At 35.7% G+C, this 22,327-nt stretch overlaps 1 protein-coding gene across 1 annotated transcript in view; it reads left to right on the top strand.

The window, feature by feature from the left end:
• Positions 1-2,209: 2,209 nt before the first annotated feature.
• Positions 2,210-22,327, top strand: part of LOC128862501 (myb-like protein A) — a 181,310-nt gene continuing 161,192 nt past the window's right edge. The window contains exon 1 of the mRNA XM_054101161.1: positions 2,210-2,826. The gene's annotated coding sequence lies outside the window, so the exon portion shown is untranslated. The remainder of the gene's footprint in view (positions 2,827-22,327) is intronic.

Genomic DNA, 22,327 nt, shown 5'->3' on the forward strand with positions numbered 1-22,327 from the left:
GACTAATGGCGTTGACCGCTTTGTTTTGGACCTCTATATTTCAGCGCCTATGCCTTCCAGTATCTTCGAGCTATCAGTATACGGGTGTAGGATACACTCTTGGAATATCCTTTCGATCCTGAATTTCTACTCAAATATTCGACTGATAAAATTTATAACAGGAAAATTTTGTATTGAAATTGTGAAAGACTGTGAAAGAGATGAGGATAATCGCCTTCCATCTCCTCGATGTAATACTTGACGTTAGCTCCGCGGTGATGGAAATGAGCAGGCTTAGGTTCAAAAATCCACTGAAATTTTGAGCCTTAACATGACCGACTCACTGCGACCATATTGATCTATTGTGCACCAATGTACCATCTAAGTTTGGCGTAAGCCGGACAGCGGCTGAGAAAATGCTCTGTACCGTCCTCATTTTACAGAGATGTACCATATGTCTTATCCTTGGATTGTACTATGAAATTAGTCCTCTATGAAGGAATTTTGTTATCGCTCTGTCAGACTTTTTCAGGAAACAATTGTTTGCTCTGAAAATCTCGGCGCTACACCAAGGATTCTCATGAGACTTATTACCGAAAGCCTTGATATACCCGACTTAAATTGGTCTTACAACTCCAAGAAACCGGAGTTTACCAATTCATTAGTCTGTTTATTGCCTCGTACACCAAAGCGTCCGAGCTCCCACATAAGTCCAAGGAGTTTAGCTTCAACTTATATTCCTGTGCGAGCAGTTTCTAAGGCCGTTAAAGCATTTGGCTGTCACTGTTGACCTCGATTTTAATTCTTTCCCACCTTCCGCCATTATCCAGCCTGCTACTTAAAGAATTGCAAAGCCCTATTATGAATTAAATGTAAAGTGCTCTGAATAGTGTGAACTAAGTTTTGTATATTAAATTTTAATTACAAATTAATTCTAATTTATCTAATTACTTGTTTTGATCGGTTACGAGTTTTGCAGGTATTAAAATAAGTATTATCTACTTTTTTTCTTAAATCCAAAACCATTATTTGGCGATATATCGAGCCGTACATGACAGAAAAACTATGTAGAGTTTCGGACTCAGCGACTGATTTCACATAGGAATTAGAGTTTTGTTTCTGGGGTTGTTTTAGCTGTAAACTACTGTACTGTAGTAATATATACAGTTTTCAAAGAAAGTTAGGAGCAACATTAGTTCATACGATTTCCTTCGTAAAAAATTGTTTGTTTACTAAAATTTTAATATTTATGAAATTTATTTTAATTACCTACGACATTAAAAATTATATTATATAATATATTGTATATGAATATTTGTGTGATTATACAAATTATATTAACTAGGAATATTGTGAGTATAATGATTTAAAAATTTCGTAAACCAAAAATACTCTCATTTTAAAGGAGCTTGGTGAATGCAGAAAATGTTAAAAATACTTAGAAGTCTGAAGATTGACGTGGGGAAGAAGCTGAAAAATTAACACTTAAATATATCAATACCTAATCGTGAGAGCCTATTACCATTTTCTCAAGTAAAGTAAACCAAAAATCGCCCCCATTCCTTAGTGGATACTTTACAAGAACTATAAATATCTATGTAACTTATTTACGAGGGCTGAATGAAATAAAATTATTGCATGACATATTTTAACTTTTATTTCACCATAGACACCACGATTTCCCCATTATACCAATGAAGTACATATATCGTTTTAACGCGGGGTGTAAATATCCCCATGTAAACTCGCCTTCAATCTGGCAGTATGAACGGCCAAAACGTAGTTAAGTTTTTTATTTTCAACGACCTTACAGAAATTTAACCTCACCTTGCAAAGGGGTTGCAATTTTTAACGAAAACCATCAGGGGTAATTGCAGTGCCCTGTGGTAAAAATGTGTGCTTAGAGTGCTAACAAAGTTATGCCATTAGAGATTACTTTGCGAGCAAAAAGAGACACTGCAAAGAAACATGTGACTGAAAGCTTTTGTGCAGTTTTCGTTTCAACCAACAACATACAATCGAAGACCAATTTACACACGACCGTCTAACTAATGACGCTACAACGATGCAGACACGACAGCGATAAGTAAAAGACGACGACAACAACTGACGATGTGTGGACCAGTACCAAAGCGTAACGCTGCAACGCGATGAACGAGAAAGGATTTTTGAAAAAGCGAAATCAGCGCCAAGATATTTTTGAAATAGTCATAAAGGACAACTAACGGCGTGTTGACGCGTATACCGCAAACGAACTGTAAATGTAAATACTGTAAATGTAATTGTTTGACAACGTGTCGCTCGTGTGAACAGAACTTCTAAACGGATTAATAATTCATACAACTTTTTTTTGATTGAAAAGTGATGGATAAGCGCAAGGAATGAGAGATTTATAGTATGACATAAATGCCTTTGATGGCAACGAGCTAAAGGCGGAAAGTTCAAAGCGTCAAAATGAACAAAAGTGATGATTTGAATGGTAAAAGCCACGACAAGGATAGCAGTGAAAATAACGGAAATAAGGGAATTAAGGATTTTAAGTGTGATTGAATGTGAAGTGCTGCAAAGCAGTAAATAAGAAGAATATGGAAATGAAATAATAAAAATAGGAAATATTTATGCAATTATTCTGCGTTTGTGTAAGTGTGAAGTGCCACTGGCAATAAATCCGTCTAAGATTAATATAAAAAAGTTATTTAAGTGGCTTGGTGAAAAATGTTTGAAACACATTTACTGGCTGTTGAAACTGTGTGAAAGGCGTATCTATGTGGATTTGGAAATCTTAAAGGCGGAAAGACAAAATGCAATAGAGCACTAAAAAAAAAAAAATGAGAAAATGTGAAAAAGGTAAATTGCGTTTGTGTTACGAAAATACCAATCGACATCAGAAAAAAATTATTACAATGGCAGTATGATTTCTTAAGATATAATATTGTATAATTTAACACTATGTTATGGTATTACATTACTTCCGAAAGCCGACATTTACCAAAAAATCTTTTTCTATTATTTCGATGTTTTATGTCGAACGCCAATTCTTCTGCCGGTGTGTCACGCTGAAATACACACTATTACAGCTGCCGGGTGTTATATTCATAAGAAGCTTTAAGTAAATAATTCAAAATAAATAATAAAAAAATTAGGCTATTCACGACTCACTCACACTTTATAATTTCACTTCATACAAAATTAAAAGTGGCAGCGATTTTTATGTATTTGACATAAATATTTCAATGGGAAATGATCTGCATTCCCCGAAAAAATCGGTGTTCATATAAATATAAACAAATACTTGTAAATAATATTTTTTTTTATTTCCTTTCTTTCTGGTAATAATCGTTAAACTTAAATATTTTAGAAATAAAATGCGATATGTTAAGTTCTGTGCCGTAGCTACTCCGAAGTGAATAAAATGTATTATAAATGTTTTATAACTAAAATAAAAAGAAAAAAAAAAACAAATTTACAACCCTTAACCACTTCAAGATTTCCTAAGCTTAAGGCGAATGTAGCCTATGTGGACTTCCGTAAACTACCGTAAACCATAAAATATCCAATGTTGTGTAGAGTGAAAATAATACAAAGTAGCGCAAAATTAATCATCCAGTTGTGTTCTTGAATATTTTTTTATTAAACAAAAAAAATGGTTTTGAGTGATCGAAATCTTTCTTTTGACCTTTACGCGCTCCATTTATTGTTTGTTTGTATACTGCACTTGCATGCTTGTATACTTCCAAAAATAATATGTAAATCTGTCATTAGTGTGATTAATTTTGCGCCACCTTATATAAATATGAAATCAAAATTTGTGAATGTTTTAAGCTGAATGTCTTTAGTGAGCCATATCCCTGGATATATAAAATGCATCGGGTCCTCCTGTACAGTTATTATAAGATGATATTACGCTTTAAAAAAGTTATTGAACAATTTTGTATTTTGTAAACCCATTTGTGTGTTACAACGATCCAAAGTAGAATACGATTGCAGTCTTCAGTACAACTACGATTTTATTGAAAACTCATATCGGGCGGACTAAAAAATTTGTGCTATGTATTGCCCGCGAGAAAAATACGGCACCTCAACTTTTTGATAAGTTTTGACTATATATTTACTTATTTTTTTCACTGCAGTTTATAGTTAATTCTATAACAAAAATCATATTAATTTCAATTACAAACTTTGCACAAGATAAAAAAATTTGGAACTTTAGCTCGAAACTTCAAAATCAGAATTGGTTCAAAATTCTTGTTGATTTTTGGTAGTTTCTTCCTTGAGGAGTTGCGTGTTTTTCCCATATAAAAGACAATTTCGTGCATTATAACAAAGAAAAAAATACACAACATCGACTTGGAAACGAATTGTAAAAAACCAACGCGATTTTGAGCATCTTTAAACTTGCGCTTTTTAATTCTGTAGACAAAACACTTTTCAATTAAAAATTTCAATTAAAAATCGTGATAAAAAGTTTGTGGCATTTTCCCAATTCTTGTACATATGTAGTGTGAAATGTGGATTGATATGGTTGTCTTTAGAAAATGAGCTGTACATAGTTTTCCAGAAAAATAATCAACTTTCAGGAAAAAAGGCAAAACAAAAAATTGCAAAGTGGTTAGAATGTTGAGGTGCTAAAGTCTTTTCGCGAGCTGTAGTACCAAATGTAATAGCCCGACTGTGCTTCTTGCGATTTTGTTTTGGTAATCCAATTTTCAAAAATGTTAAAGAAATCATGCAAATCGTCAGGTTGAACCGGCTCTTATGTGCCATTGTCTAGGAATTGAGGATTAGAAGGAAATGCGTTTTAAGCCATTTGCATAAGGATAACTATAAAAATGTTAAAACCATCGTTGTACCTTTATGATCTTCCCCCATACAATAGTCGTTTACAAACCATCAATCTTCACACTCTTGCTGTTGTAAAAGAATTCTGGGTATAATATTTATGGTTAAATTGCTTACTAGATCTATTTGGAACACATTTTTTTCTGGTGGAAGTTAACCTCAATGTTCCACCTTACAAGCCTTAAAAATCGACGCCTAATATATGGGAACGGAAATTGTACGGAGTTAGGTAGGAAAAATATGAGATTTGAAGATCTATCAGAGCAGCTGGTAAAATGGTCACGAACAACGAACGCAGTGTGGAACGGCGCTTTATTCTGGTGAAAAATACTAAACTTGCTAGCCAAAAAATTTTTTTCAAATAACTCGCGCAAATGGAACATAACAGTCATATAATTTTATGTACTTACTTTACTATCGGCATAAAAAAGTAATAAAAATAATATCGGAATCTAATCGCTTAATTGGAGAGCCCGTTTTCGACTTAATCACAGTACTTTGATAAATTATGACATGTGAGGGGAATTATGATGACATAAATGAATGAACGTCGGCTGTCGTAGCCGAATGGGTTGGTCCGTGACTACCTTTCGGGAGTTCGCAGGTTCGAATCTGCGTACTGATAGAATTTTTGTTTTTTAGTAGCGGTCGCTCCTCGCCAGTAATGGCAAACTTCCGCAAGTATTTTGGGTCATGAAAAAGCTTCTTATAAAAATCATTTGCGGTTCAAAGTCTACTTGCAACTGTAGGTCCCTCCATTGGTGGAACAACATCAACACGCCCACCACAAATTGGAGGAGGAGCTCGGCCAAACTCCCGAAAAGGGTATAAGTGCCAATTATTTATGTAATAAATAAATAAAGGCATATTTTTAATTCAATAGGCATATTCCGTAGCCCTCAGAAGTTAGTGTGTTATAAATGCTAGCGTAAACCTTATATTTTATATTCATTTAATGATATTATATAAGGCCTCCACTAAATTCATTAAAAATATTTTAAGCATTATCGGTTGAAATATTCAAATTCACTAAAATTAACCAAAATATTTCCAACTACATATATATAGTTCGCTCTAGTTAAAGTTTTGCAACCAGCTAGCCGTTAAAAATAATATTATACTCAGAAAGAAGGCAACGTGAAATGCAAACGTGCAAAAGATGTTGCCTATACTTAGGCGTCCGCCGTAGCTGAATGCGTTGCTGTGTGATTGCCATGCTGTAATGGCCGGGCATGAAACATGAGGTGATAGATAGGTGATTTTTCTAATAGCGGTCATCTCTGCTATGAATAAGCTCCCATAAAAAACCATCTGCCGTTGGGAGGCGGCGCAAAACTGTTGGTCTCTTCACTTGTGGAAAAAAATTAAGATGCATACCACAAAAGAGAGGAGGAGCTCTTCCAAACACAAAATATAGAGTGTAAATGCCAATTATGTATATATATAACATATATTTAGACTATTGTGATGTCTCCAGTGTCTTTTCCGGGCAAGTCATTGAATTATTCCTTGTCCATTCATCAGATTTTCAATTAACCTCATTTTCTTGGGCTCCGCCGAGCGAAAACTCGCGCTTGGAATTAAATAATCACGGCACTTTTAGGTACATTTTATAATATTAAATAAAACTCTTGCATGCCAGATTTCTTTGACCTATTGAGACAGCAGTCACTATCAATCCGAATATATGTGAGATAGAAGCCTGTAATAAAGAAGAGGTTTTTAATGAAAATATGGAGAAATTATTTCGATAAGAAGTGTATTTATTTATTATTAAGGTTTTAATTATAAATACATGTAAGATAAGCAGATAAGAGCTTTTCTCGCCTTCTGGCGCCAAAGTGTTTTTTATACGACACAGAGGTGCTACGATACCAAGAGTGAGTAGCCCTGAATTATGCTATTGTTTTTTTTTTTTTTTTTTTTGCATTCAGTAAAAGGTTGTGGAGAGATCTGCATTGATGCTTTTATCGAGGCCCTCCTTCAGACCACTGCTAGAATTTGTTCGTCTGGTTTTTGAGAAAAAAAAACATTGTTTGGAAAATGGGAGCACGACTATTAATAGGTATGCATTGTGGGGCATTTCTTAGGTAGGCCTAAGTGGTATTCTCTACATATATGGGGGATAGGAACCACCGCCGCTTAACACTGCGTTATGAAATGTATACTATTTGATGTAGCAGAGCTGAAACCATGTTTTTTAGACTAATCTCTGAGATTGAAAATGTTAACTATTTTTTTTTGAATGATCGCTTTCGAAGATATTCCGTCTTGAAAGCGCAAAAAGGACCGTTTTTAGATATTTTTGTGGTAATACAACAATTCTTTTGCAGAAATTTTTCCGAAATTTAAAACTAAAAAAACGACTACTTAAAACTACTGCGATTTTTCTTCTAAATCTCGTTTAAATTTAATATTTAGAAAATTAAACATTTAATAAAAATTGTTAATCAATTGTGGTTAGTTCTTTTATCTGAGCGGAGTGCTGAGCTACGTGTTTTTATTGATCTTAGTAAACCGCCTAGATAACTAACAGTGGACTTGGAATAGAAATTAATCAGTTGAAAATAGGATTTAACTAAAAGTTTTGTGATAATGAAATTTTTCCACTGGCACTAAATTTCCAGTGATAATGAAATTTGTATTTTAACTACCCCGGGAAGTGCAATACTGCCTAAGCCTGAGAAAAAAAAAGTAAAACACATTTGATTCGTACCTTTTGAGGAAATTTGCTATACAACTTTCAAATCTCATCTTCATCTGTGTTTTTTCTAATGGCTACAAAAATAGAAGGCATCATTGAAGGTTTGCATAACATGAAATCGATTAAGAAAAACTAGCAACGTACAAACCAATGATCACTAAACACACACTTGTTTTGAAATCGGTTTCGCCATTAACAATCATAGCGTTGCACTTTTCTTTCTCGTTTTTTTCCTACTTGAAAAAAGTGATGAGAAAATCTCTAATCCTGTGGTTACTATTTTACTTTCTAATGCAATCCCACTGTTTCCGGATTAGCTACGAATTAGCGAGCAAACCTTCAAGATTTAGAGCTTCTGCGTCAATAGTGATGTTTCTAGCTTAAAGGTTGATTTTCCTTGCACCATATGGAGGATATAAGAGCTCATTCAAATTTTTTTGTGTAGTAAAAAAGCAATTCCAGCTAAATATTCCAGCCCCTTTTTCACTTATTTAAGATGATTTGCGAAAGTTTGCACTGCTTAAATTCTGTCTGGCCACATCTGAAAGTCTGTGAAAGGTATCCTGCATGTGGACTTTCCAACTTTACTGGTTAATACTAAATATTTTAAACACTTCTACACAACGAGAAAAGTGTTTGCGGCTGCTCAACATTCCGCAGAGTCAACTCCGTACAAATTAATAGTGTGAGCTGTCACACTCTTATTTACAATAGGCTTTGAAAGATATTTTTCAAGTTTTCGCAATCAAATCCGGGATTATTACTCCAACCGTTTTGTTGAAACCAATGAAATAGATAATAACTCTGAAATCACTTAATGCGGCTTAAAATGAAGATACCGCAAGGTGGCATGCTCGACACGACTTAAATGATCATGAAGTGTATAATTATTAATTTTCTATATAATTTTATAATTATTATAACAGGTGGCGCTAAAGTAATCCTCCTATCAGAAAATGCTATACATTTTGCGATTGGCCCTAATGTCAGTTCTGTTTTGACATTAGTAGTAAACACATGCGAAATACACGTTAATAAACAATGTTACGCTACACTGCTCCAGAACGCGGAATATTGCTGACTACTTATTTGACCAATAATCGGTCGGTGACTTTGACAGATTTCCTCGCCGTCCAACGCCTACTGGTGAAACACTGCGACGTTTAGCCGCTCGCCTCGAAGAGACTGGCACAACACGAGATGCTTCCAGGCGTGGCAGACCCCGGAGTAGCCGTTCTGCAGAGAATATTGCTGCTGTAGCCGAGGATGTCATGGAAGCGCCGTCGACATCGACCAGACGACGTGCCACGCAAATGGGTATCAGTGGACGGTCTTTACAGCGAATTTTGGTACAAGATTTGAAGATGTTTCCGTACAATGTCCAGACGGTGCATCAGCTGTTAGCTGCTGACCGCCAATCGCGTCTAACATAGGAAGATGATTTTTCATCAAAAATAATCATGAGTGATGAGGCCCATTTCCATCTTAGCGGTTACGTAAATAAGCAAAATTTACGCTTCTGGGGCACTGAAAATCCGCGTGTAACCCACGAAGAGCCATTACACCCGCTCAAAGTCACTGTATGGTGTGCTGTTTTCGCTGGAGGAGTCATCGGACCTTTTTTCTTCGAAGAGTCGCGGGCCAAACGGTTACTGTGAATGGTGAGCGCTACAGAGCAATGATCAACGAGTTCTTTTCGCAGCAACTTGATGAATTGGGATTGGAAAACATGTGGTTCGAACAGGACGGTGCAACGGCACACACTGCACGTGCCACAACCGATATGCTGAAAGATACATTTCCCGGTCGCCTAATCTCTCGTTTTGGCGATTTGCACTGGCCAGCAAGATCGGCTGATTTGACCGCTCCAGACTTCTTTTTGTGGGGCTTTTTGAAGTCGCGGGTTTATGTCAACAAGCCTCAGACTCTTGCAGCACTTAAATACAATATCCGTCAGGAATGTGAGGAGCTATCGCCGGAAGTTTTGGCCAAAGTGATGGAAAATGCCATAAAAAGGGCTCAAATGGCAATCAACTGTGGCGGCGGCCATTTACATGACACCATATTCTTGACTTGATGTAAAAAAAATTAAAAGACCAAATAAAAATAATCCACAAGAAGAATCAAAGTTTTTAATTTTTTTTTTAAATTACAGCCAAAAAACATCGCAAGGTTACTTGTGCGCCACCTGTTATATACATAATAATTATATTAATAACTGATAAGCTTGAGAAACTCAAAAAAATTGCAGTTGTTTTCGTCTACAACAAGATTACTATCACTTCTGAAGGCTTAATCCTCACCCACCAACCAGAAAAAGAGTGCCCTAAATTCGGTGTGAAATTGTTTGCTTATTCGCTTCGCCCATTACCTATATTTTTATTAAGAAGAGTATCAATTGAGCCCGAATCCCCAATAATCGCTATTTAGCGTAGGATTTATTATCTTATTGTGCTGGAAGTTGCGAGTACCCTTCTGGACAACAAAGCTGGGAACAATTCAAACTGTTGGTAAGCAGTAAAAAGCATTGCTCCTCTATATATCGACCAGCCGCACTTCACGATTTCATCGTTGGGCAACTTTTTGGACAACAGCGAGATAGCAAATGGCTCATTAGATATATCCCGTGGAGAAATAGCGTGTATTTTGAATGACTTCCATTAATTATTTCATCGACGAAATCAGACTGCAAAAACTTGGTTTGAGTGCTGCCATTAACACCATACAACAATGCTTGTACCGATTACACTGTTTAAGTTAGGATTTGTGAATACTATTCCCCGAATAAAAATTTTGTGTTTTTGAAATTGCAATCGGAACTTTTTCCAATATTAAGAGCATATTCTGGCGTTTGGTTTGCTTATGAATGACCAGATACATCTTCTGAATAATCAAGAATATTTTTTGTTTGTTTAAAATTAGCTTCAAACTCCCTTGAAACCACATCAAAAACGCACATTGAAACTCTATGCGCACATATAAATTTATTTTTTTCCATGTTCATAAAAAAGGTTTCCATCATCCGCCAAATTGACTTCCTGGGTTTATTGCGCGGTATGCTATCAAAACTGCTGACAACAAAAAAAAAATTCATTTGTGAAAGTCGGGCCTCCAGTCCTGAGTGGGCTCATTTAGATTCTGATGGAGGTTAGCCTAACCAAAACTGAATGTTTTAGCGCTGAAAGCAAATTTACCGCAATTAAATACAATAACTTAATTATGTGAGCAGCTAAGTATGCACTTTCCTGCAATAACGCACTTTCACCAACAAGCAAAAGCAAAAACAAAACATCAAAATTTAAATTTACTGATTGCGGTATTATTTCAAAATATTCCGCAGCTATTTTGTCAAAAAAATATAAGCTGTTGCATCAAGCGTTATTTTAATTATTTCAATTTCGCTGCTTGAGAGCTTAATTGTGTGAGCGCAAATGTGCATAAAAAGTGAAAAAATGGACTTTAAAATAATGTCAAGTAGAACTTTTTTTTTAAACTATATGAAAAAATAAATTAAAAAGCAATAACAAAGAGGAAATAAGAACTCCGTAAAAAAATTTCAAACTTAATTAAACAACACACTAATTGTTTAACTATTAGAAAACATTGAAAAAAAAAAAAAAAAAAATTACAATTGCTCTTTGCCGTTTCAATTAAAAAGATAAATTTATTTTATTATTTTAATTGCAGTTTTTCAATGAAATGTTCGAAGCCAATTAGAGGATTACATCTTCTCATACAAAGGAAAATAAGCTTTTTGTTGAGCATGTTAAGTTACTGTTGAGAAACAGCGTTGGAGAGCTCCGCGAATTACGTTAGTTCTAAACTTAACCCCAATTTGAGCTCAAACCTAAATATTTGTTGGGGTATAAATGCAGAAAAAATGTGATTTGCGTTGATTATTCGAACATTTACACCACAAATGTAGTATACCTATAAGTACTTTAAGGGATAAGAAAGATATAGCAAGGAATACTTATATACATATAAGACAAGAAGATGCGGTTCCCGACCCGTTTCACTAACAAAACACGGCAAGGAAATTCGCCAATTGAAAACCAATAGAAATCTAAACTGATTCTAGTGTGTTCCAATTGACCGTTAAGTGGTATGAATTTAGCCGAGCTTAGTTCTGCAGCTTCTCGTTTTATGTGTTCTTTGAAGATAGATGGATACACGTTTTTGGTAATTAATTCAAGTTGTATGCTTCACTAAACTAAGTGATCAACTTCAGCCGCTTAAAAAAATATTTTCAAATACAAAAAAATCAGTCATAAGAAAATAAAAGTCCCTGCAGTATTCAATAACTTTCTTCATGTCTCGGTAATATCGCTGAAGAAAAGTAGATGACCAAGAAATGATAAACAAAATGCAGAACCTATAAAAAAACCGTATAAAAAGTTATTGGAATCATGGGCATATTTTTGCATGGTGTTTTTTTATTCAACATCAAATTCAGAAATTTGGTATACTGAGTGGCGCAAAATCAATTACCTTATCTGAAAATTTGAATTTTAGCGAATGACGTCATACGACAATCCAATTTGACAAATTAAATTTATTGTTTTGATATATCAGAGCAGTTTGAGATATAACAATTTAAGATTGTTTTTGATTAGGTGCCCAACTAAGTTCCCGCTGTTTGTCAATAGCAGTGTGTGCTAGGCGATTCTAACATAACCTAAACGTCATAAACCAAGCTTAGACATATGGTAAACAAACTGCTTCCACACATTAGTTATTTTGTTTTGGTATCATATAATTTTGGGTTTTGTGAAAATGTCTGATTTTGTGCCGAATAATCGTCATTTGCGGGAAGTGTTGACTTTCGTCTTTCATTAGAAAAAAACGACGGCTAAAGCGCATCGAGAGTCGGTTTAAGTGAAACAACGTGCCGAGATTGGTTCCGTCCCTTCAAAGACGGTGATTTTAATGTTGACGACCGTCTGCGTGAAGGAAGGCCAAAAACCTTCGAAAACGCTGAATTGGCGGCATTGGCGGCATTGATCAATGAGGATCCGTGTCAAAGGCAAGCAGAGCTTGCTTCAGTATTAGGAGTTACCCACCAATCCATTTCCAAGCGATCGCATACTTTGGGAATTATTCAGAAACAGGGGACTTGGGTTCCTTATGATTTAAAACCAAGGAATGTTGAAAGTCGCTTTTTCGCCTGTGAACAACTGCTTCAGCGGCAAAAAGGAAGAGTTTTCTTCGCATCTACGCGTCGTAACGGGCGATGCAAAATGGATTCATTACAGCAATCCAAAGATAAAAAGTCATGGGGACTGCCCGGTCATGCTTCTAAGTCGTCTCCTCGGCCGAATATTCACGTTGCGAAGTTTATGCTATGTATTTGGTGGGACCAAGTTAGTATTATTTATAATGAACCGTTATAACCAAGCGAAACCTTCTCTGGGGATCGGTATCAACTTCAATTGATGCGATTGAGCCGAGCACTGCGCGAGAAGCGGCCGTAATGCGCTGAGAGGCATCAAAAAGTGATTCTACAGCATGACAACGCTTGGCCTTACGTTGCCAAACCTGTTAAAACCTACCTGGAAATACTGAAATGGGAACTCCTACCCCACCCGCCATATTCTCCAGATATTGCGCCATCCGATTATCACCTGTTCCGATCGATGGCGCATGGTCGGGCTGACCAGTAGTTCCATTCATATGAAGACATCAAAAATGGCTTGATCCGTGGATAGCCTCAAAAGATGAACAGTTTTACCGCGACGGTATACGAGATCTACCAGAAAGATGGGAAAAAGTAGTAGCCAGTGATGGGCAATACTTTCAATGATTCACTTGTATCCATTTTTGAGCATAAAGTTATAATTTCATCAACAGCGAGAACTTATTTGCGCACCTAATAAATAAATAGTTATTTCAGTATCAAGTATCAAATATCGGTAAATATTTCCATCATCAATTTTTTTATTTAGTAAAAAAGTTACTCAACTACAAAAGTGATGATTAATTTTACATCACCTTTTAAAAATGGGGTATGCTCCTGCAATTTTGGCCCTGCTTTAAAAACCCTGGATCCGGAAAGATTATTTCCTTTCTTTTATGTATACTTATGCTTGGTTACTCTCCAAGTCTTGTTTACCAGAAAGGCACTGTGTGAAATTATAAATATTCGAATTTTCAATTACTTATACTGGTGGTTCTCAGACTAACAATTTTTTTAAAATTATAATGATAAATTCGTCGGGTATGAAATAAATGTGGAAATTCGAAAATAATATATTAATATTTTTCCCACACTTTTTCGATTATTTCGAAGTACTCACACATGCACTTATAAAGGATATTCCATTAAGAATTTTCTAGTCGTTTTTGTTTAATAAAATGTTAACCATCGAAAAATTTCAAATAACCGGAAGCTTTTACTCTTACATTTGAAATGAAATTCTTTCTATAAGATGGTACAAAGTCGCAAGAGTTAGTTTGTATGACAATCAACAACTTTTTTGAAATGAAAGCTGTTTATAATTTGGGGAGGTGTGTGATTAATTAAGTTTTTAAAATAAAAAAAAAAAAACATCGAAATGGATTGATTGGAAGAGAGAAGAGGAAGGGAAGAAGGTAGGTATTTGGATTATTGCTTATATATTTCAGTTTCACCTTTTAGGTAGACTCGATGCAATTTGCTGATGAAATGCAAAGATAATCACTCAAGTTATCACATCTGCTTCTTTCGTTTGTTGGCACATGCAACCACCCTTTATTCGACATTGCTGAGTTTGCGATTTAAATACTGTGTGAAATGATTTTCCCCGAACAGCAAAGAGTAATGAATGTATGGAAATAGAATATAATAGTTCATAGGTCGGTCAAGAGATAGCGTAATGTGAAACAGCATTGCATAGTTACGGGCGTGGGAAATGAACGACTATCTTAAACAATTGATAATTTTTTACGAATCAAAAGTCAAATTACTCGAATAATTGCACTTTACATTATACGAAAATAGTAGTTCTAGTAATTGTCCCTGTTTTTATTGATATTTCTGGTTGACATATTAATTCCTTCAACATAGGATTGTGTGTCGGGACTTTATTTGTTTTTATTCAAAATTCAAAGCGCTTAATAGTTGAGAGCAGGCATCATTTTTGACCCCATTGTCACTTATAAGGTGGCGCAAAGTTAATGATAAATCGGAATTTCGTTTTTAGTAACTTTTCTTTCTTTACTTACTTACTTACTTTTGAGTGATGGCAATTTTTACTTTGAACTTTACGTGTTCCATTGCTCGTCTCTTTTTTCATATTTTGTAGCTGTCTAGTTCGCACGTGTCAAGTATTATTGACCATTTGTAAAACTTATAAATCTTCCAAAACTGTAATTAATTTTTCGACACCTACGCCGGCTGCGAATGAAATCAGTAAACCAACTATTTTGGTTCTAATTTTACTCCATAATTGGTAGTTAATCGGAGTAATTTAGGTTTAACTGAATTTGCTAGAATCAATGAACATAAAAATAGTCGAAACTTAATCGGCTTAAAAAATATAGTATCCTAATTCGTCGGCCATAATTTGTTTCTTTAAATTTCCCAGCATTACAATTTCTCCCACCACATAGCATGCCAAAGTTATGTAAAAACCCAATTGCAAATTTTTGCGGTAAATTGAGTTATTGATTATCTGTCTAGAATAATTCAATTTTTATAAAAATATTTTTGATTTGTAGTTTATTTGAATGTAAAAGCAAAACCAATCAATCTATGAGAATGAGAGAGTAAGACCAAGGCGAATCTATGCAAGGCTCTACTGTTATGAACAGCTAATTTGGTTTTATGATTTGAAGATTATTAAAATGGGATACTTGTTTACATTTTAATTTGAAATTTGTGTACATATTTTTGTGGAAATTAATTTTCAATAAAAAAAGTATCATTTAAAAATGCGCAAATCTGTTTTAGCACGGGAATCGACAATTTTTCCTAGTCCCGAATGATGCCGTTGGTTTTTCTTCTTCTTCTTCATTAGCATGACAGTCCTCGTTGGACCACTGATTCCTCAATTATCTTCCTCCAGATTTCTCGATCTGCTACTAATCGGCACCAGTTTCACGGGTGCATCTCTTTGAGGTCGTCGATAACTGCATCTACCCATCTTTTCTTTGTTCTGCTCTTAGTTCGCTTCCCAGTTGTTTCTGGAAGGCTCGTTGGGGTACTTTTTGCTCTGGCATTCTTTCTACGTGTCCAAGACAGCGTATTCGTTGGACTTTTATGTATTTTATGATGTTTACCCTTGAATGAGGTGCCCAAGTTCAGAATTGTATTTAATGCGATATGTGCCATTTTCCAGTCTGATTGGATTATATATTTTTCTAAGTGGTTCAACATGTGTTAAATTATAACGGAACAGGCGCTTAGAAACCATTTTGTTGATAGTTTTTCATCAAGCCATATAAATTCCTCGTAATAATTGGCAATATATCCCTGTTCATCGTCGAATTGCACACTTATTTTGCGTTAACAGTGATAAGCTCCATTGACCGCGACATGTCTTCGCATCTACTTGTATTAAAAAAAAAATTCCTTTAAAAAAATCAAAGCAGAATCACAATTTTGTTTGTAGTTTTGAATCCAATTGTCAAGAACTCTTTGAAAATAAATTATTTATGGCAAAGTGAATGTATTCGCTTTAAAAATAATCATCTTGCTGTGGCAATCTGAAAACCAAAGTAAAAAAATGCTTGTAAGTTTGCGCCTTAAATAGATTTTTGTTAGATTTTTGCAAATATCAAAAATGCTAAGAATCTCTTTAAGCGGTTATATATACTTTACTGTATGTATATCAAGATATAGGTAAATAAAGTATAAACGACATTTATTTCACTTCATTTTTGGGCATTACCGAATCATTTGATTTGCCTGATCGTCGAGTATTTTTAGCACTTCGCTCACATTTTCTTTTTGTCGCGTTGGAATATAAAATATATAGTATATAAAATAATAATAGGACTATGAATAAGTTCGTTACGGTTTTACAACAGATGGCGTAACTTGATTATTATTCCATCGATCCACATTTCCAAACATTCATTGGAGAGCTACTGTCGTAAGGCACAAACGTCAGTATAAGTTTTTTATTTGAAGCGTAAACAACAATATTTTTACCACACTTGAAAATGTCGAATTTCGTGCCAAATAATGTGTTTTTGCGGGGAATTCTTCTTCATTATTTTAATATGAAGAAAAAAGCAGCCGAAAGTCATCGTATCTTGGTGGAAGTTTATGGTGAGCATGCTCTATCTGAGCGAACGTGCCAGAAGTGGTTTGCACGCTTTAAAAGTGGTGATTTTGGCTTGGAAGACGAAGAACGCGAGGGTGCGCCGCCAAAGTTCATGGATACCGAATTGGAGGAATTGCTCGATCAAGATCCGGCTCAAACGCAAGAAGAGGTTGCAAAAACTTTGGGAGTTGATCAATCAACCATTTCCAAACGTTTAAAAGCCATGGGAATGATCCGAAAGGTAGGCCATTGGGTGCCGTATGAATTGAAGCCAAGAGACGTTGAACGCCGTTTTATGGCATGCGAACAACTGCTTCAACGGCACAAAAGAAAGGGTTTTTTGCATCGAATTGTGACTGGCGATGAAAAGTGGGTCCATTACGACAATCCAAAACGTCGGGCAACGTATGGATACCCTGGCCATGCTTCAACATCGACGTCGGCGCAGAATATTCATGGCCTGAAGGTTATGCTGTGTATCTGGTGGGACCAGCTGGGTGTTGTGTATTATGAGCTACTGAAACCGAATGAAACGATTACGGGGGATGTCTACCGACGACAATTGATGCGTTTGAGCCGAGCACTGCGAGAAAAACGGCCGCAATACGCCGATAGACACGACAAAGTTATTTTGCAACATGACAATGCTCGGCCACATGTTGCACAAGTGGTCAAAACATACTTAGAAACGCTCAAATGGGATGTCCTACCCCACCCGCCGTATAGTCCAGACCTTGCGCCATCCGATTACTATCTCTTCCGATCGATGCAACATGGCCTGGCTGACCAGCACTTCCGTAATTACGATGAAGTCAAAAATGGATCGATTCGTGGATTGCGGCAAAACCGACCGAATTTTTCACAAAGGGAATCCGTGAATTGCCAGAAAGATGGGAAAAAGTAGTAGTAAGCGATGGACAATATTTTGAATATTAAATTTGTAACCATTTTACGTCAATAAAGTTTCAAATTTCGAAAAAAAACCGCACGAACTTATTCATAGTCCTTTTATAATAAAAAAATATAGTATATAACTTTATTAAAAGGCCAAAAAAAAAACATTTTTGATTCGGCGCTGAAAACTTTTGTAAAATAAATTTCTGCAATACAGCGCCACTTCAGTGAGCGAAATATTTTCAAGCACATAAATTTAAATATATTTGACTTGCTGCAATGTGACACGCGCGACTTAACTCACTTAATAAGTCCCACACGCACTGACCCCGTGCGGTCCTCCACAATGCAGTGACGCTTGCAAAAGAGTGCAATTCTTAACTGAACTTCAAGCAGAAAAGGAAAAACTAAAAAAAAAAAATTTAATAGCAAAATGCCAATGCAAAGTGAAAAACTACTAGAGTGAAGAAAACACGTTAAACCAAAATCGAAAAAGTACCAAAAGCAGACAAAAAAAAATATATATATATATATACATATATAAACCAAAAGCAAAAAGTGTTAGAAAATGCAGAGATGAAACGAATATTAAAATCTGTATGGCCATGTAGTGCGTGAAAATATTGCAAGCCACACTTGCAATCTTACCAGGCAAGTTGGCATAACAATCAAATGATTCGTTCGCCCACCCACCTACTAACCAAACAACAAACTGCTAACCGTCTATCCACCTACCTAACGAACTGACTGTTGAGCCGTTGTAATGTTGTTGAATGTTGAGTGCGAAAATGTGTGTTAAGTGCTTCTACTGCCGCAACAATAATATACAAATATGCACACACGCACATATATATACATGTACACATACATATATACCTATATATATATATATATATATATAATATACATACATAAGAAACAAGATACATGCTTCAAGCACACCAAACAAAACGAAACAAAATATAATAAAACAAAAGAAGTGTATAAAATGAACAAAGTGCCAAATGTAATGTAGCGGGCTTCTAGGCGCACTCAAACACACGAACGCATTCCAAGTTCTACAAGCCGGTTGACTTGAGTGCCAGAAACTGTGTGAAGCTGTACGTCGTGAAGTGAACTGAATTGAGTTGTGACTGCAAGTGAAGGGGGCAGATGCGACTGAAGAGGTGGATGAGATAAAAACAGAATTTCTCCCTGGTAGGCTGCTGGTATAGTGTGGAGGTTGAAAAGTGGTCTGTGAAAGAATTGCATGGAGAGCAGATGACGATGTGCATATATTGTATGTACATACATACATATACATACATACCAAATAAGTGGTTGTAAATGAGATATATGTTCTTTGTGATAGGAGACTTTGGTGTAAGAAAAACTTTTTGAATAAAATAACCAAAATGAAAAATTATAAATTTCTCTTTATTCGTAGTGAATGCACGCGAACACATGCTGTGAAAATGAACACGTTTAGATGAGGCAATATCTAGCGAAAAAGACATTTAAATTGATATGCATGAATCGACGAAAAGGTTCAAGTTCAGTTAAAGTTTGACTAGTCAGACTGGCGCGCTTGAAAGTAAACTAGCACAGCAGTCTGAGCGATCAATTTAAAATTGTTCTCATGACAGCTATTTTATTCGTATGCTACAAGGAACGACCCGAATTTATATGTGTGTACGGTCAAGGACTTGCGGGTAATCTCGCAAAGCACCTACAACAACATATGTATTGAAATCGATGTATGTAGCTGAAAGAGCGGACTTGGCGCTTGACTTAGTGGGGGCGGATAATAAAACGAAAAATTCAGTTAAAAATACAAAAACAAAAACTGTAACTTATTTTTATGAAATCTATATAATAGAGGCACGAACATACTGGAGAGCCATTTTTGGCAGACAAACATAAATTTACCTTGTATTTGTATACTGCGCCAACACACAAAAACGAAACAAAAATAATGCTAGAGTATGTGCCAAATTTACGACCTACAACTACAAAATAACTACAATAGATCCATCAATAAAACAGCTATGCTGGAAAAAAATGGCTACAAGCTTTTAAGAAATGACATGAATGTTAAAAATGCCAAGTCCACTTATGTACGTGTGGGTGCATGGGTGTGTGCGATTGTTTGTATTTGTGTGCATGTGTGCACGCATATATGCGGCAAATGCCAACGATTGATCGAACAAATCGAGTGCCATGATTGAGTGCCTGCATGGCGTTGAATACGATTGCGAGCTTAGGGGAAATGATAAAAGGAGATGGTAATAAAAAAGCAGTAATCCGGAAGATTGTAAGATAAAAATGTGAGATAAGATACCAAAAACCAATAATGAAGTTTTTGTTTGCGTGGAATTACTGAAGAGTAAGATGATGTGCAATTCAAATACTCTTAAAGACTTATTGAAATATGCAGGAATTTTAGTAAATGGATTTAAAAAAAGATAAGTAACTTCAAGTCTATCCGATCGAAGGTAGAAGTAGTAGAGCAAAAACAACAAGAGCAATTACATTTTGTTTTTGGTGTTGGTATCTGTAATGTTAAAATATATATAAATGATGAACTAGGTGACAGTTCAGAGTAGATTAGACTAGTTTAGGTTGACCTGGCTGACTGAAAGCCATCACATATACCTATTGGTCCTTTGTGGTACCAGATGCAGCTTGACCCTTACGTTTCCTTGTAGTAGGTTTCTTGCTATAAGCCTGCGTCTTTTGCGAATCTAAGTAAGCTATGAAACTCTAACCCCGAGAGACATTTTAACCTATCGTATTGCAAAGCTCCTAAACATTTCATTCGGGTTCTAGCTAATGCAGGGCAATATCATAGAAGGTGTTCAAGAGTTTCCCTCTCATCTAGTTCATTGCAAAATCTGCAGCTATCGTTGTTCGAAATTCCCATCTTGTATGCGTATGCCGCTAACAAATTGTTGCCTGTTAGTATACCTACCATAGTTCTGCTATCCTTTCTAGACAGGGCCAGTACGAATCTGGCGTATTTGTCTGTCAGTTGATTTACTGATACCACCTTTAATAGATTCGCCTTGAAGTATATATGTATATATGTAATTGGCGCGTACACCCTTTTTGGGTGTTTGGCCGAGCTCCTCCTCCTATTTGTGGTGTGCGTCTTGATATTGTTCCACAAATGGAGGGACCTACAGTTCCAAGCCGACTCCGAACGCGATTCGCAAGGTAATTGAGACTGAATTACTTACAAATGATGAAATTTGCTTTCAAAATTTTGAATGGCGAATTACTTAATTCGAAGGGTAATTGGGTATAAATTAAGAATGCAAGAAGGAATTACGAATGGGGGAGCGAATTACGAATCAATATCATAGTGGTTTATATTTTTATGACAACGTACGCTACATTATGTCACACTAAACACCATGTAAGTGGCAAACGGCAGACAGTAAAATGAAACGTAGTCACTGTTTAAAATTTCGTGAAATTTCCCTTAATTTTCTATTCTGTTAAGTGCGCAGTGTAGATCAGAAACCAACCATGTTGCCCAACAGCCTGTTACTTATCTTTTAATTTTATATTAAATCACTGAGGGCAATCTTTTTTCTACATCCCGTAGTAACGTTGGACTTAAGAGACTTCATGAAAAGTGGTTACAGGTAGGGCAGTATGGAACTTATTCCTCTTCTTCGCAGGAATTGATTAATGAAGAGAGTTAGACCTTTGCTTAAAAACACCTACTACTTCCGCAGTAATATTATGATCCGATAAATTCCTTATTCGACTAAATGAGAGTGAAATAAGGCAGTTTTGGAACAAAGATTCTAGTTCTTTTCAAGCTCAAGATGGCGCTCGGCCATTTTTAACGTACGAAAGCATAAGCACGCACTATTTAGCTTCGCGATGCAAAACTTGGTAGAAAAACGTTTTGAATGGGTTATAGAATGCTATTCGATACCTTCTATCTGGTTAGTGAATGTAACCAAAAATTGATATATGTACTTAGTAACAGTAAAGAGGACGCAGTTTGAAGTAGAGTTTTTAGAGTAATTTTACCATGAATTAAATACAGTCATGCCAACGGATTTTTTAGTTGCTGTTTGTGAGCTATAGCAAATTACTTCGTTACTTCAGTCGCAGTTGGTATGCCAAGATCACGATGAAGGTCGCGCTATTCCTTATATAGAAGGCGCAGAATTTGTACAGAAAGAAAACTAATAGCAGTAATGGTTATCTGCAAAGAGATAATTTTAAGTAAAACCGCCATATAACAACTGATACTGGAAAAAGCATTCAAAACTAAGTAATGCTATGACGATATGCACAGTCTTCTTTGGTTATATATTAACTACAATACTTTGTTTGATTTATGGTCCGTTCATAACGCAACTATGCTTCTAGTGTGCTCTATGCCTTAAGTTTCTGATTTCCCACAGTAGTACATATTTATTCCGAAAGGCCGCTAGTTCGTATTAAATACCATTAATCACTGCCGACTCTGACGTCTGTTGTAAAATTGGGATACATATATTTACGCCAAAAGTATTATTATAAATTAAAACATTATAATCCTTTCAACATTATAATCCTTTCAACAAGTGTAGGCTTTTTTTTTAGCTGCATGAGAGCTGTGGATAATTACTTTGAAAAAAAAAAAATGTTCACGAAGTTCATTGAGCACTGGTGGCATCAT

This window comes from Anastrepha ludens, chromosome 4 (genome assembly GCF_028408465.1).
Source record: "Anastrepha ludens isolate Willacy chromosome 4, idAnaLude1.1, whole genome shotgun sequence".
In the NCBI taxonomy this organism is placed as follows: domain Eukaryota; kingdom Metazoa; phylum Arthropoda; class Insecta; order Diptera; family Tephritidae; genus Anastrepha; species Anastrepha ludens.